This window comes from Schistocerca piceifrons, chromosome 1, assembly GCF_021461385.2.
Source record: "Schistocerca piceifrons isolate TAMUIC-IGC-003096 chromosome 1, iqSchPice1.1, whole genome shotgun sequence".
Taxonomy (NCBI): domain Eukaryota; kingdom Metazoa; phylum Arthropoda; class Insecta; order Orthoptera; family Acrididae; genus Schistocerca; species Schistocerca piceifrons.
In genome coordinates, this window is record NC_060138.1 from 947,555,512 (window position 1) to 947,568,452 (window position 12,941).

The 12,941-nt window shown below is 35.6% G+C and overlaps 1 protein-coding gene across 3 annotated transcripts in view; it reads right to left on the bottom strand.

Moving 5' to 3' along the window:
• The window catches only part of LOC124804854 (discoidin domain-containing receptor 2-like), a 923,862-nt gene that overhangs the window by 12,470 nt on the left and 898,451 nt on the right, over positions 1 to 12,941 (bottom strand). The gene's annotated exons all lie outside the window — the stretch shown is intronic.

The window sequence follows — 12,941 nt, forward strand, 5'->3', positions numbered from 1 at the left end:
CAAAGTGATTAGTGCAGCAGGGACAATGACTGGTCTCATGGTCGACGTTTTCATTATAGTTCAAGAGGCAGTCGTCATGCAGAATGTCAATGATGTCAACAGAAAGGAACCAGCATAAGCAGTTTTGTAATGAAGGTAAAACCTATTGTGGTGTGTACAAAGGCTGAGTCAGGTAACAGTGTACAGACAGTAGGTACTGTATAGTGATTCCATAGATCATTTTGTTAATGGCAAAAAGTATTTTTCCGCAACCTTAAAAGAGCTTGTGAATGTAAAAACTGTGGATGGTTAAGTTTTGCAAGCTACAAATGTAGGCAATATAATTAGTTGTTTTACATTTATGATGAGATGATTCCAATCAAAATGAAAAATGTATTTGACATGGAAGGCGTGGACAGAAATTTCATTAGGTATGCTACAGTAAAAGAACAATCTAAAATTGTAATCGTCGGCTACCTTAGAGGATTTTGATAAAGACAATAACTTACTTGTGATTGCTTTGGAAGTAGATAGGCTGTATAAAATGACAAGTAAAATGCACAAGAAAGAGATTAATGTAAATAGAGTCAGTAATAAAGATAGCATGTCAGTAAAGAAGAAATAGCATCATACACGTGGACATGTAAATTGTAACAATTTGAATATGTTGTGTAAACATCAATTAGCAGATGGATTGACGACAAATTTAGAATTGGAATTTATTAAGTGTAAAGTTTGTATTGATAATGAAACACACAGTTTAACTTTTGAAAACAACAGAAGCAGAGCAAAAGAAACATTAGAGATTATTCATACTGGTTTGAACAGACCACACTCAGCTCATGGTTTGCATGGGGGAAGATACTTTCTCACTCTTACTTATGATTACAGTACAACAGTTAAGAGGCTACATAATCAAATCTAAAAATCAAGTTTATGATTGTTTTGTGGAATATGTTAATGAAACTTAAAAAATTATTAATGAAATTGAGAATTTAAATGATAAAACTATTAAGAAATCGAGATTTGACAATGGGAAACAGTCTGTGTCTCAGCTTACAAGACAGAAAGGAATCATTTTAAATGATGTCCTCCTTATGAACATGAATTAAATGGTATAGCTGAAAGATACAACAGATCAATTATGGATATTTCAAGATGCCTGTTAGTTGAAGCGAGAGTAGATAGGAGAGTTTGGTCTAAAGTAATTTGTGCAGCTGTATAGCTTAAAAACAGAACTTTAGCTAATACTATTGAAAGCGAAACTCCTTATGAAATGTTGTTTGGGATAGAGCCTAATGTTAAACATTTAAAGTTGTGTATGAAAGTAGGCTTTTTGTACGTGTGCCACAACAGCAGAGAAAGTCAAAGGAAGGTCGTAAAACAGACTGGGAATTTTAATAGAGTACAATGAAGATGGATACAGCATACTGATTAACAACAATGTTATCATTGCCAGGCATGTTGATTTGTGGAAGATGACATCGGAGGTATTGATATTAAGGGATATTCAGGGATAGAACATTTTAGCAATTCTGAGTGGAAAAGCATAGACAGTGAATTGGTAAATGAGCAAATGGAAGTAAGGGTTGTTGAAGGGTGTCCAAGCAATCATAAAGAAAACCAGGAACAAGAGTTGAGAAGGTCAACTAGAAAATGTAGAATGCCTGATACATTTAATGATTATGTCATGAGTTAACTTCATTTATATAAACTTCTGTAGTGCTGATAAGCCAGAAAACTTTGAGGAGGCAATAACAGTAATGATTCAAATTTGGAAGTGAGCCATGGATAAGGAAATCGAGAGTTTAAATCTAAATAAAGCCTGGAAATTAGTAATTAAACCATTGAACGTAAATGCTATTGATGTAGAGTCAGTTTTTTACACGAAAATCAGATAACACTTGAAAGCAAGTGTAGTTGTAAGGGGCTTTCAGCAAAAAGAAATCCTGGATGGCATTTATTCGCCAGTTGCTTTGACACAAAAATTGACAGTTTTGTAGGCATTCAGTTGTCAAAAGCATTTAATTGTAGAGCAAATGGATGTACAAGCTGCATTTCTTAATGGGTTAGGTTAGGTTAGAGTTTTTTCAGAAATTTATTTGAAGCAACCTCCTGGATACAAGGATGGAACAGAAAAGAAATATTTAAGGCATTATATGGCTCAAGGGAAAGTCCCTGAGTATGGTATGATTGTTTGGATGAGTTTATAAAAGGTCAAGGTTTCAAAATAAGTACATATGGTTATTGCCTACATGCACTGATGACAACAAATCAGATGGTCTATATAATTGTGTTCACTGATGATTTGCTAATTTGTTGTAAAAGTAAAGGCAAAATACGAGAAATCAAAGATAAAAATCTGTTTTCAAGCAGCTTCTGATGAAAAGCTTAGGTGAAGCAAAGAATTATCTTGGGATAAATATTAATTACAATTATGCAAAGAATGTAATGACTCTGAGTCAGGATAGCTGTTTTCAACGTCTAGCTGAGGAATATCAGATTGAACATTCAAACTTGTACAGTACTCCAATGGAAATAAATTTGAAACTAAAAGTAGCACGAGATAAAAGTTATAATATTATAATATTAATTACAGGAAGTTCATAGGTGCTCTCCTGTATGTTAGCTTAGGAACATGGCCAGATATGAGTTACACTGTGAACTGTTCGAGTAGATTTCAAAACTGCTGCATTCTTACTCACTTTAAGTATGCTTTGCAAGTACTTCAATATTTGTATCAAACAGAAGTTTGAAGTTAACATATAAAACGCTGGAATTATCAATTTCTTAGAGTTTTTTGTAGATGAGGATTGGGCAGGCAATTCTGTAGATCATAAGTTCACATCACATTATGAATTAGGTTATTTGGAAATGCAATATTTTGGAATTCTAAGAAACAATGAAGTGTTACAAAATCTTCTATTTTTGATGAATATGTAGAATTGTCAGAACTGTCTCAGAGATTAAGTTAATTTTAGAAAATTTGAATATTTTTGACATGAAATCTGACAAGCCTGTTAAAGTATGTGAAGAAGACTCGAGAGCAGTCAATACTGCTAGATATGGAAAACCATACTAAAGATTCAGAGTACATTAAAGTACTCTATTATTCTGTGAATGAATGATATATGAATGGAATTTTAGACATGTGCAAAGTAGATTCAGAAAGCAATATTCTTTTTTATCAAGTCTTTGAGCAAGGATGAATTTATGAAATTTTGAGAAATGGTGAATGTAACTTGATTGTGATGTAAATGTAAGGATGCATGTTGGAGTGTGCTACATTTATGTTGATAGTATCTACTGTGTTGATAGGATTGCAACAAGAATATTACATTTTTACTGCACAACAGTTAGTTAGTTCCATTCCATGAATGTGTTTTTTATGTACAGACATACATTTTTATATACCTTTTTCTAAATAAATATTCTCAACAGCAACATTTCCTGACTGCCAAATATCATTTGACTCACTACCACACCAGAGCTCATTAAAGAAGGGAAGATAATATGGTACATTAAACAAAATTTGAGGAATGCTTACTATGGAGAATGCAGCATTTTATCTTGGACAGAGAGTCATGGCCGGAAGTAGAAGCAAATGCATGCCCCAGATAAGTGTATTGGAACCCTTGCTACCCATGTTGTATATTAATGACCTTTGATACAATATTAATAATGGCCTCAGAATTTTTTCAGATGATGCAGATATCTGTAATGAATTACTATTTGAAAACAGCTGCCCAAATATCCAATCAGATCTTAATATGACTACAAAATGGTGCAAAGATTAGCAACTTACTTTAAATGTCCAGAAATCTAAAACTGTGGAGTTACAAAATACCAAAATGTAGCGTCCAATGAATACAGTATCAGTGGGTCACAACTGAAATCACTGAATTCATAGAATTGCTTAGGTGCAACTATTTGTGGGAATATGAAGTGGAACAATAGCAAACTCAAAGTTATAGGTAAAACCAAGTAGCAGATTTAGGTTCATTTGTAGAATACTGGGAAAATGCAATCAGTTAACAAAGGAGACTGCTCTTAAAACATTTGTACATCCCATCGTAAAATATTGCTAAGGAGACTCTCAGGGGATATCAAACATATAGAAAGAAGGGAGCATAAATTGTTTGGCTCCTGGGAAAACAACATGGTAGTGCTTGAAAACATCAACTGGTAGACATTGTCCCATGAAAACATATTTAAAATGTTTCAAGAACCAGTATTGAGTGAGCAATCTAATTGCAGCCCTGTATGTATTGCTCCAGTACGGACCATAAAGAGCAGATCTGATTAATTACAGGGGGGCAGAGACACACTTAAGTAGCCATTCTTCCTACACTACATATGTGAATGGAACAGGAAGCAGCTGCAGCACTCTTGAACATATTCTAAGTTCAAATGTAATAAGGTTCCCTTACAGAGAAAACCGTATATCCACAAACAATAGAAATTTAAAAAGCTCATGTGGAACTCGGCTTGTCCATTTCTTCCACAATATCCTGCAAGCTATGGATGAAGGGCCACAGGCAGGTTCTGTATTCCTAGATTCTGGAAAGTGTTTTACACAGTACTAGACAGTGAAGGTGATAATATACAAAATAGGTTCTCAGTCACGTGAGTGGCTCAAAGACATTTTACATAATAGAACAAGGCATGTTGTCCTGGATGGCTGTTGTTCATTGGAAGCTAGGATATCATCAGGCATTCCACAGGAAGTGTAATAGGACTGCTCTTGTTCTCTATACACACAAACAGTCTGGTGGACAGGGTGAGCAGCAGTCTGCAACTGCTGATGAAACTCCAGTATATGTGTTATTGTTGGGTGACTGCAGGTAGATATGGGATATCTTGCATAGTATTTCTATTTCATGAAGAATGACAGCTTTCTCTAAATGTGGAAAATTTTAATGCAGATCAGCATTAAAAATAAACCTGATTTGTTTGAATTCTGTATCAGTGGTGTGATGCTCGAGGTAGTTGAATTGATTAAATATCTAGGTGTTATGTTGCAAAGTAACATGAAGTAGGATGAGTACATAAGGTTGGTTGTAGGGAAGGCAAATGGTTCACTTTGGTTTATTGGGAAAATTCTTGGAAGGTGCAGCTCATCTATGAAGCTATGAAGGTGTGTGTGAATGGAACACTTGAGGATCCCATTTTTGTGTGCTGGTGAAGTGTTTGGGATCACCTACAGGTCAGATAAAAGGAATACCTCAAAGCATTTCAGAGGCATGCTTCTAGATTTGTTACTGGTAGTTTCAAACAACATGCAAGTATTATGGATGTGCTTCGTGAACTCAAATGGAAATCCATGGAAGGAAGAAGATGTTCTTTTCACAAAATACTACTGAGAATGTTTAGAAAATCATTGTTTGTGACAGAATACAGAACTATCGTGCTGCCACCAGAATACATCTTCCATAAGGACCATGAAGACAAGATAAAAGAAATCAGGGCTTGTACGGAAGCATATAGTGTTATTTGTCCCTCACTTCAGTTGTGAGTGGAACAAGAAAGGGAAGATTAGCGATGGTACAAGATACCTTCCATCTTGCTCATAGAGGTTTGTGGAGTATGTAGATGCAGAAACCAAGGGTGTGAGTACACTGTTAACTTCTTCACTATACAGTGGTCTGCAGATTATGGATGATTGTATACACAGAATAGAAATTGGTAGGTAATTTTCAGCTCTAAAATTACTGCCTTGTTTTATAATTGGCCTTAAGTGAGCTATTTTTAGTGTATATTGAAAACTGATTGAAAAAATTTGTATTTACTGATGCTGTATTTAACGTGAATGCCTCTACTGGAGAGTATCAAAGTGGTCACTGATGGAGTTTCCAGCAGAAGAAAAATATTCATAAAAATGAAATTTCCTGGCAGATAAAAATGGTTGCAATTTTGTGCTGGAATTTTAGGAAATTGTTGTTTTGGTTAATAGTAAGTCTACCCAATGATTCCTTACAGTCTGTCCAGCTATTTACAATATTTCCAATACCTACACTATGTGATCAAAAGTATCCAGACACCCGGCTGAAAATGACTTATAAGTTCGTGGTGCCCTCCACCACTAATGCTGGAATGCAATTTGGTGTTGGCCCACCACTAGCCTTGATAACAGCTTATAGTTAGGTGCTGGAAGATTTCTTGGGGTATGGCAGCCCATTCTTCATAGACTGCTCTGCACTGAGAAGGGGTATCGATGTCAGTCAGTGAGGCCTGGCACGAATTCAGTGTTCCAAAACATCTCAACAGTGTTCTATAGGATTCAGGTCAGGACTCTGTGCTGGCCAGTCATTACAGGGTTGCTACTGTCGTGTAACCACTCCGCCACAGGCCATGCATTATGAGCAGGTGCTTGATCGTGTTGAAAGATGCAATCACCATCCTCGAATTGCTCTTCAACAGTGGGAATCAAGAAGGTGTTTAAAACATCAATGTAGGTCTGTGCTGTGATAATGCCACACAGAACAACTGGGGGTCGAAGCACCTTCCATGAAAAACACAACCACACCATAACACCACCACCTCCGAATTTTACTGTTGGCACTACACATGCAGGCAGATGACATTCACCGACATTCGCCATACCCACATCCTGCCATTGGATCAACACATTGTGTACCATGATTCGTCACTCCACACAACATTTTTCCACTGTTCAGTCATCCAGTGTGTACACTCCTTACATCAAGTGATGTGTCGTTTGGCATTTGCCGGTGTGATTTGTGGCTTATGAGCAGCCGCTGGACCAGGGAATCCAAGTTTTCTCACCTACTGCCTAACTGTCACAGTACTTGAAATGGATCCTGATGCAGTTTGGAATCCCTGTGTGATGGTCTGGATAGATATCTGCCTATTACACATTATGACCCTCTTCAACTGGCCGCAGTCTATGTCAGTCAACAGTCGAGGTCGGCCTGTACGCTTTTGTGCTGTATGTGTCCCTACATGTTTCCACTTGACTATCACATTGCAAACCGTGGACCTAGGGATGTTTTGGAGTGTGGAAATCTCGCATACAGATGTATGACCCAAATGACACTCGATCACCTGACCACATTCGAAGCCCGTGAGTTTTGCAGAGTGCCCCATTCTTCTCTCTCACAATGTCTAATGACTGTGAGGTCACTGATATGGAGTACCTGGCAGTATGTGGCACCACAATGCACCTAATATGAAAAACGTATGTTTTTGGGGGTGTCGAGATACTTTTGATCACATAGTGTACTCCAATGTTCCTTTAATTTCTAACATTGTGACTTAGTCTTTACAGATCTTGATAATTCATATATAATGCCTTTAGTCTATAACTTGCAATATCTTACCACTGCATAGTAGAACAGTCTCAGTGTTCCACTTGTCCTTTTCACTTCATTAATTTGTCAAACTACTTTTTTGTGGTTAGCGACAGTCCTTAACTGGAAGGATCACTTTCAGCACGAAAGGTTAAAGCAGTACTGAAAGTCATACGCAAATTTACTGAATGTAATACACCATATTTTTCCAGTGTGGTAAGCACATAAAATTGTCACATATGATAGCAAGAATCAATAATAATCTGTCTTCATATCTGGAGAGAAAATCCATATTTTGATTGCCTCTAAAGTATTAACTCATGTAGGCTGGATGCTGTCCTCGTGTTCCTGATAAGTTAACAAGGTAAGAGAGAAACTCCCCCTTTCTCTTCAATTTCACTGTCAAGTAATATTGCACATCTTCCATGCAATTTCACAACAATTGATAGTAATATACAAATATTACACTTAATGAGGACAATGACAAAGGATAGCTCTGTAGACCAGCATAGACTGGACTTACTGTGTCGATATAATTAGTTCATGACAGGGAGTACATAGTGGCAGTTATTAACATTTATTGGAGAAAAATAAGTGGTAAAATAAAATCTAGAAATGAGGAGATGTTCAACATGTGCGTAGACCGTTGATTGTGAAGTTTCCCTGATTATAAGGTGGCAAAGATCTCATCATTGCCAAAACAAAATGTGACTGAAATAATGGATTCTATTTGTTATAACTTATGTTGATCTGATTGTACTGCATTTGGCCCAAGATGTCTGCTAGTGTAAAAATTCGATGTACGTGGCAATTTGCTATTTAAAAAAAAAAAATTAAAAAAAAATTGTGACAGTTGTAAAGAGGAAATAACAAAGCTGAAAGAACAAGTGCCTAGATTAGAATTTATTATCAGTTCATTGAAAATGGATATCAAGAATGTTAAAGAAGAAAAAAGTGTACTGAACACGACAAAATCGCGGCATGAAAGCAAAATTGTGGCAAGAAAGTTCGGCTTTGTCAGAGATTGGATAGAAGTAAAGTTCAAAGACACATGAAAACCACTTTCAAGCTCTTTCTACTATGGACTGTGATAGTGTTGTTAACAGTTTGAGTGTAACAAATGTAAGACAAAATGACTTTGTAAATGATGTAGAATATGGAATATTTCAACAGCAGTTAAGTAAAAGATCATATGCAAAACTGCTCTCAAAAAATTTGCCACCGATAAGCTGTTTGTCTGAGATGTTACTGACTTATATTAACAAAAAAGACAAAATAAATAGTTCTAAACAAGACATCGCGCACAGCAAAAAGGTAGACAGAAAATCAGTAAGCTCTGAACACCAAGTACATGTAAAACTGAGCTGCCAAGGGCTAAGTATAGCCACTGAATTTCAGTGGACAAGCAGTCAGAATTTTAATTGCATAATAAGTCCAAGAGTGAAATTAGGTGATGTTATGTCAATGAGTCAGGAAAAAATTTCCTCATTGGGCAAAAAGGACTTTTCCATCTTTCTAGTGGCAGCAAATGATGTCGCAACAACTGGCGGGAGGGGGGGGGGGAGGATCTTTTAATCTTGTTAAGAAGAAAATTGTATGAGCTGAGAGCAACAAATGTTATTGTTTTTTTAGTGTCACATCATGACGACTTGAGAGAATAGTCCTGTGTAAACAAGGAAATTGAAAGTGCAAAAACAGAGATGCAAAATATTTGCAAGCAGTTTGAAAATGTAACATTCGTGAACAATAGCAATTTGTGGAAAAGATTCCACACAACATATGGTTTTCATCTAAATAAACTCAGAAAATACTTTGTAGTAACAAAAATTTTAGATGTAACAAATAAAATCTCAAATGTACAGTGTGACGATATAGGAGACATGTTACCTGGAGACTCGAATGTGAAATATGCTGTCAGCTAAGCTACACCCCTCCAAGACAAATGTGAGATTTTGTTAACGCAAGTGAATGCCCCAAATGCAAGCACTCACAGAATAGCACAATAGTTGTAGAAGAGCAAACACTAGAAGGAAGTGAAATAGCAGCAGCACCATCATCATCAGAGGCAGTAGCAGCAGCAGTAACAACAACAACAGTAGCAGTGCAGCACAGCTTAAGGAGGAGCCAAAGGCAAAATACGTCTGTGTCATTCAGTGATAATTTTTTATAGTTGCAAGCCAGGAAGAAAATAAAAATGCGAAAAATCAGCCTGCTAACTCACAGATAAGTCACAGTAACATCTTATTTTTAAACAGTCAGGGTCTTGAAAGTAAAGTTTAAATACTGGAGAAGTCATTGCCATAAAATAAGAACTCTTTCCTATGTTTATCTGAACATTGGCTGAAACCAGGACATACGGAATACTACATACCAGAAGGTTATAAACATGGAGGCAGTTTTTGCAGATCTGAGTACCATAATGGCGGTACTGTTATCCATGTTTGGCTGTACTGTTATCCATGTTTCAAATGATATAGAGTTTACAGCACTAGATCATAGTTCGGCTTGTGTAGAGAAACACTGAAATTACTGGGATCATATTTGATGTAATGAAACTTATCTTCGTATGTATTTATCGTTCCCCTGATTCAGATGAAAAACACTTTTTTAGACAATTTAGACAGTGTACTCTGCTACATAACAAACTGGAAACAGTATGTAACTATAACTGGGGGAGACTTTAATTCAAGCTTTGATGTAACATGTAACAAACCTGGTGTAATCATAGCGTGTAGGCTTTCACGGCCGTCGTAGACTCACCTCAGATGATGTTACCCGCAGCTGACAACGAAACGTCAGGGAGAAGTATTTCTACTATTGGACCACGGCCTCTTAGCCCGGAAGTTTTAATTACTGAAACCTGGTGGTAGTTATTTACTGAATATGCTAAGGCAGCACAACTTCAATCACATAAGTTCAGCACAGACAAGACTAAAAGCATGCTTAGATAATGCTTTTGTCAACTGTGCTGATGATATATACTCCACCAGTGTAAAGGAATTTGATTTCTCAGACCACTGCACATTATCAGTAGAGTTAATACATTTTATAAACTGGGATGGAAAGAAGACTATACAAAAGTTATCAAAACCTTACACCTTAATACTAACAAAAAACAGTCTCAGAAAACTAACACAGCATCTAAGCATAACTAACCTGAACAAATTATTTCAAAGATGTGATTCCAGTCACCAAACAATTTATAAAAAATTCAAGAGCTACTTAATAGGTACATTAAAAACTCATCTTCTTCCAAAGATATATCATAAAACAAGAAAGGGTAAACTGTGGCATACCAAAAAGTTGGAGAATTTAAAAAATAAGCTACTCCTGTTAAAATGCCTTGGAAAAGTAAATAATTGTAATGAAATTAATGACTTCAAAATAACCACTATGAAACCGTATAAGATAGAGCTACAGTTGGCTAAACAAAGATGCAAAACTAATCTCATAAAAAAATAGTAAAAATCTATGTAAAATAGCCTTGTCAGTAATTAATACTGTTAAAGGTGTAATCAGAAATTTTGTTAAAACAGAGTCAATACCAGAAGATATGTTCAACAAATATTTCGTCAAGAAGTTGATCAGTAAACCCAATGTAACATATATAGATTATCGTAAGATCTCAAACCTAAGTCATAATCATGCCAGACCTTCATTGAAACACTTCAATGAGGTATGCCAAGATGGAGTTCTTAAAATTGTTAAAGAAATGAAAAATTGATATAATACAGATATTTTTGACATGTCAAACAATCTACTGAAAAACTAATACATTACACTGCAGCACCATTAACATTTTCCATATACTTCTGTCTCATGGAAGGTTTTTTTTTTCTGATTCTCTCGAACTATTCAAAGTCTTTAAGAGGGTAGCAAATCTGATCCAGCAAACAACAAGCCAATTTCATTAATTCCAGTCCCAGCCAAAGTCTTTTAATGTATGATGTATCAGCAGATGTATGAGTACCTAGAACTAAATGATATGTTACGTACATCACAGTTTGGTTACAGAAAAGAATAGTCAACTATATGTGCAATAGAACTCTTTAGTGAGAGAATTTTAGCAGCATTTGAAGACCATGCTCACATACAGGTAACCTTATGTGATCTAAGTAAGGCCTTTGACTGCGCTGACTATTTTTGCTCTGTAAACTTGAATACCATTGAATATTTGACGAAAGTTTAAAACTCATCAAATCATACTTTAATAAAAGGAAGCAGGTGGTAAGTTCAGGAAGTCATCTGTCAAACACACATAACATTCAACATGGAGGGGCGATCTAAATTAGGACCACTTATATTCCTTGTACATATAAACGATTTACTGTGAAACATGGACGTAAAGATGTATATGTATGCAGATGATACAACTTTTCTGTCTGTAAACCATTTATTCGATAACCTTGTTAGTAATATGAATTTGACAAAAAAAAATGCAAAATTTTTAGGTATCACAGTTGACAAATAAACTAACATGGAACTTTCATGTTGAACATGTAAAGGTTAGGCTGTCAAGAGTTATATATCTGCTGAAGAGACTGATGTGCTGTGTGGCATTTGAATATGTAAGAACAGTGTACTTGCTTTTTCTTCCCAAATTGTTTTAAGGTAAGGGTTAATACACTGGGGAAACAGCAAAAAGATACCGTAAGTGAAATTCTGGTTATACAGAAGAAAGCAATCAGAGTAATGCGAAAGGTGGCTAACAGGACACATCATAAACCACTGTTCATTAAATATAGAATATAAATGGTTATTAATCTGTATATTCTGTATAGTGTTAACTATGTATTTGCTGAAGTACCAAATTTAGGTGTAACGAATCACAGGCACAACTACAATTAAGAATCTGTACGCCTGTGCTCTATCAAAAACTAACAATAGCCATAAGTACTTGGCAATTAAAATACATAACAAATCGTATAAATATGCCTCAGGCATGCCAGTCAAAGTATTTATGGAAAAGAACTTCTTGTTAACTAACCCATTCTATTCATTAGAAGAGTTTTTAGAAATGCTCAATATCAACCTGTGGCGGCATGCAGTCGGTCGAGTGACCGATCTTTGGACTGCCTTCTTTGGGTTTGTGGCTGATAGTGTGCGAGCCTTCAGTTTGTTGCAAAGATTTAATTGTACTGATTGTGTGTTGATTTATAGCAGTATCAAGTCAATTATTAAAGTACATATCTCTATACATGGAATCTTAGCGTATTCATTTAAGCCACCATACCTACTTTCACAAACTTTAATATGTAAAAATGTATTTTATAAAATAAACAGGTTAAGTGAACTGACAAAGTCTATTGCATGTAATAACATTGAATTACTGATAAAGAATCTGAATCTGAGGTACTCAGAGCCAAAAATTGTATTTAAAAAAGTTATCTTTCTATGTGGATTTGTTGGACTCCTGTAGGAAGAAATTGCACCTTTCTGAAAAACAAGCAGGAGTTAAGCAGTGAATACTGCTACAAAAGTCATAATTGGCAAACAACTATTTGTTGAGACTTATGAGTGAAATGTGTTTATAATTAATTATCAGACTTTCATTTATCCTCTGCATTCAGTCAGTAAATTTTGTGTTAGGTATGCAATGAACTATCAGGAAGAGAGATAACATTAAACAGAGCACATATATTAAATAACTGC